The following is a 4,863-nucleotide window of genomic DNA, read 5'->3' as shown; positions in this document are numbered from 1 at the left end:
CAAGTTATGCCAGATAAATTCATGGAACATATGTTGGCACTTCTGTGTTTAGTTCTCTGTTTTACCTGTTCAGCTGGAATATCGGTGGACTTTTGAAAGACAAGAAGGTACCTCGTTTCTGATTTTAAGAAAGTTACTAAAGCTAGATATGTTGATAACTTGAAATTGCATGAGTCTGGTGCATCAGGGCAGCTCTGAGTTTGTTAGATGTGTGCTGTGTGGTCCATGCATATTGATTTCTGCCAGGGAGACAATAGATGTGGTAAAGGGGGAAGACGTTTTTGTTGCATGGGGGTACAAACTGCATTTAGAGATGAAAATGGAAGCCCCTTGTGTCTTACACATCATTGTGATAATGCGTAATGATCATTGTGATCATTATTTCCCATCTGAACAAATTTTATCTTTTGCCTGAAATTTATAATTGAATTTACTTTTGGATGGAAGTATTTAAGGCAAATGTAGACAAAATACCATTTTTGAGTAATGCTACTGTAAAGCTTCTGAAGGGCATTCTTCTATAGCCTTCAAGGCAGATGTAATATGGTTTATGCCTGCCTTCTGCTACTTTTGTTACGTAGTTCAAGAGAGGTTTTGGTTTTGTTTTTCTGAATGTTCCAGACCAGTCTTCAAACATGTTTCCTGTTGTGTTTTCCAGCAAGCTGAACATGGAAAAAAGGTTCAAAAGTGCACCCTTTATTAATAATTACAAGTGCGTGCTGTACAGTGAATGTGTATTGTTTTCCGTCAAGGAAATCTTAGAAGCCTTCAAGTGGAGAGATGGAGTAGATAAATAAGGAGGAAGGCAATTGCCAATAGGAGATACATCTAAGGAATAAACAGCTTTGTGAGCTTCTCAACTTACAGTCAAGTTTTACATGGTCCCAGTCTGTAAGTTGAATTGAATGTCTTCAGCTGCTGTTCCCAAGTTGGGTATACCTGCTGGGTGAATCTTGCTGCTGGAGGTTCACAGCTCTCAACCACCTTTACAAGTAAATAAGCTGGTTCTTCCTCACTAACCACTGCCAGGTGGGGAAAGGCCTGCTTTTACTCAGTTTTCCTGCCAATAAAGCACTCCCCCAGCAAGGCCACAAAGAGCAGACTTGATTCCAGTCACTCCTCAAACTCTTCCCATCTTGCTAGATAATAAGGCTGTTGCCTGTCTGTGGGAGTGAGAAGTGAGCTCTTAGTATCTACTGAATCTTGATAAAAATGGTTGGTGGCCTAGGGGTTGGAACAACCTATTCCTGAGGCTGTGCTCATTCTGGCATCCTCTTCTCTCTGGCCAAATCACTTAGGGTGGAATGCAGCAGGAGGGATGAAGCACCTTTCTCAGCACTTAGCCAATTCCTCCAGAGAGGGTTGGATGCTGCTGGGCAGGAGGATTGTTTTTGGGATTTAGCTAAATGCTTACAGTAGCAGCAAGGTAGTATTTAGGTACTTGCATCCTTTTAAGGCTCTGGGCTTTAATTTCTTTCCAGAGTCTCAGTTTCCAGTGACTTTCATGATGCATCAGCCTTCTCTACTTGAAATACTGAAAATACCCCTAAACCTCTGGATTGAACAGTTAGAGAAAAAGCAGTTGGGACTTTCTAGCTCTGGAGGGCAGTTTTGAGACGACATCTGGGATTGTGGATAATCCCATCCAATTAAAAAAAATCCTGCTAAAATGACTTAGTTTTGCAATAATATTTTGTTGTTACTTTCAAATTTTAATACCTTACTAATGTGAGTTCTGAAACATAATGTGACGTATGTAAATGTCATTAACGTTACAAATGTAAAGCAGTCAAGCTTCTTTAGCCATCAGAGCTAGATTGCTTGTAAGGAAGCTGTAGGCAACAAGGCATGTTTTTGGCACATACAGTCTGGATTAAGTCCCAAGGCTGCCCAGTGCTCTTAAGTCACTATGGGTATGTTGTATAGGGATTTTTCATCCTTTTTCAATGAACAGATCCATATGCCTTCTGTATTACTCATGGATCCCTATGTAGTAACAACCTCCTGAAATCAGGTTTGCCTTCACTGATGCCTTGTAGGTAGCCCGAGTTGCCCTGGACCTAGGAGCCACAGCCTAAAACCCAGTGCGTGTTGCAGAAAGAGGAAAGGAAGTGAAATTACTTACCAGCCACCAGCGTTCTCCTTCACTCATAAATTCAAGTTCAGGTACTAAGACGCTTTTCCTTGTTTGACTCTTGGTGTCATTGGTTTCTGGCAGTTAGTAGTGTAGGAAAAAGGGATTTCCAAATACTATCTGCAATACTCTATGAGCAAATCTGTAGTTCTTGAAGATGGGGCAGGAAACAGAGCTGCTTTGAACAATTTAGTGTGTGCTATTTGCATAACCCTGTATTGCTTCATTACATCTGTCCTTGCAAGGCTGAGCTGGCACCTCATGTTCTGGTATCTGAGCAGTTCTTACTGTCTGGTAAAATTTGTCAGTAAAGAGCCCCATCACCACGTGATGCAAGTGGAAGCTTTGCTATGCTGTTGTTGACCAATTTTTAGCATAGCCTGAAGGAAAATTGTTCCATTACCCAGAAGCACACAAATGCGTGGTCAAGAAAACAAGCTGAATAGTAATTTTCATTTGAAGTGACCTAAATTAATGTCCTAATTCCAGCAGTTACTCAAACCTGTGCAGACAGGAACCTCAGGAAGAGAGGGGAGAATGGTGGAGCTGCGGTTAAATCTTTGGGGCACAGTCAGTTCTTTGTCTTTGCACTGAAATGTGGGAATGTGCTAATCACATAGCAGTGATCACACCGGAAGCAAAACCTGGAGAGTGGACAGCGGATGGTAGCTAACCAGAAAACTCCAGTTTCATAGAAATCCCAGTTGTGTTTAGCTTTTTGATCTGAGTCTAATACTGTGTTGAAGAAGGATATCTGGAGTTCCCTGTTAAAATGTGAATGAGCGTCCTCGGTATTCTGGTATTTATTACAGTTCATCTGTGTTGGAGGTGAGCTGACCTTGCGATGTTCCTGTTTGCAGGCTGTGTTCTAGAGAAGCTCGTGGAGTGACCGAGCCCTGCCTAGTGGATCTGACCTTGGCATGCCAAATGTGCTGCATGTGGGAAGAATCCTGAGAAGCTCCAAAGGACAGCACTTGGTGGTCCTGCGGTGTCTGGTTAGGGTGGAACACTGAGAACTACAGAAGACTCACCTGGAGACCTTTGGGAAGGGGATCGGGGCCTGTTAATGTTTACGGTTTGCACACCTTTTGTTAGATTGTTTATTCCATTCATGGGGTTGGATTAAAATTGTAAGAGCTTTTGCACTCGGTTGCTGGGAGGAGCTTGCTCTTTGCAGGGGGACAGTTTGGTGGTACAGTCGTGGCAGCAAATCCTCCTTAGTGCTGACAGTTCTGCAGCAGAGGGGAGAAAGGCAACTGAAGCTTCTTAGTCCCCACTTTCTTCAGAGGTCTTGATAAAGTCTGCTGGTAAAGCATATGTCAGCTTTTTAAATGCAGCTAATTTACATTTATGGCAGTTTACCTTTCCTGAGATAACTAAGGCAGTGACCTGTGAAGGCCTCAAAGCCTTTCCTTTTAACTGTGTTTATATCTTATGTACACACATATTGTGTCTCTTCATCTGTTATAGCAATATTTTTTTGCTCAAAGTGACTTTGTTTAGTACTGTCATGTGCTGGGTTATCTCCCAAGCACCTACTTTAAGACCCAAAGTAAAAGAGGAATGGCTGATAGGATCCAGAAAACCCATACTTCTGGATTTCTCCTTGCGTCTCTTTCTGGTTGCTGGGTTGGTGTGACACATGTGGACAGGCATCTGCCAATGCACCCTATTCTGGAGAGCTGGGTCCCCAGTCTTGCCCTGAGGTCTCTCATGCGGACAGGGAAGACCTGCCAAGGCGTGGTGCCCTTCCAGGTAGAGTGGGTCCATGAGTTCTCAGAGCCGTGCTCTTGTGAGAAGCACGCTCTTTGTGTTTCCAGTGGGAAGCTGGCTACAGCCTGTTTATGTATTTTAGCTTACACGACATGTGGCTAAAAACAGATAACCCAGGAAAACAGCATCGTAATTGCTAGGCTGTAGCTGTTTTGTTTGGTCTCCTTTTGGCCCCATAAATCTCACATGCTTGACAACAGTCCCATTCCAACAGGAAACTCGCTGACTTGGTCTCTCTTGGGAGATGGGCAATAACATAACCTTGGGCTGGGGAAGGGCTGAGGCCTGGGCTGTTGACATCCTAAGGACACATACTAACTAGAAGACTACTGTTAACAACATGAGAACTGTCACCTCTGTGTCTCGCAGCCCTATTACACAGAATAACTGAGCAGCCAGGGGCTCACCTTCGGGAGATGAGGGTGAGCTCAGAGCCTCAGTGGAAGTGCTGATGTATGGGCACTGTCTGGGCACGAGTACTCCACCTGAAATAACATTACTTCCCCTCAAAATGGCTTTATTTAATTAAGATGGTGTGGATTTATTACATGATAAAACTGATGGTACGTGGTAAATCAAGGTGCACAATGCTGGGGTTTTCTTAATCTGAGTAACTGCTTGTGACTGAATTTTGGATTATAAGCCAGTTTGCAAAATTCTGTTCCCAGTTAGAGTGGTTTTCTTTGAGAGACACTATGTCAGTAATTCCACTTTGCCATGTCATGAGTCACTGCTGTGTAACCACACCACATTAACAGGAAGCACAGAAGTTTCAGTTCACCTGATCTGACTATTTGCAAGATGTAGTCGGATATATGTAGGTCGCTATATAAAGTGGCAGAGTCTCACAATGCACGTGTGATTTCACACTCTGAATTAAATTAACTAGCCATTTGGTGGAAGGGCTAATAGCGGTACCTCTAGCGGCGTGAGGCTGTGTGCACCAAGATGATCTG

The sequence above is a fragment of the Strigops habroptila genome, chromosome 3 (assembly GCF_004027225.2).
Source record: "Strigops habroptila isolate Jane chromosome 3, bStrHab1.2.pri, whole genome shotgun sequence".
Classification (NCBI taxonomy): Eukaryota; Metazoa; Chordata; class Aves; order Psittaciformes; family Psittacidae; genus Strigops; species Strigops habroptila.
The sequence above is the reverse complement of the archived record's forward strand: the minus strand, read 5'-3'. Positions refer to the sequence as shown.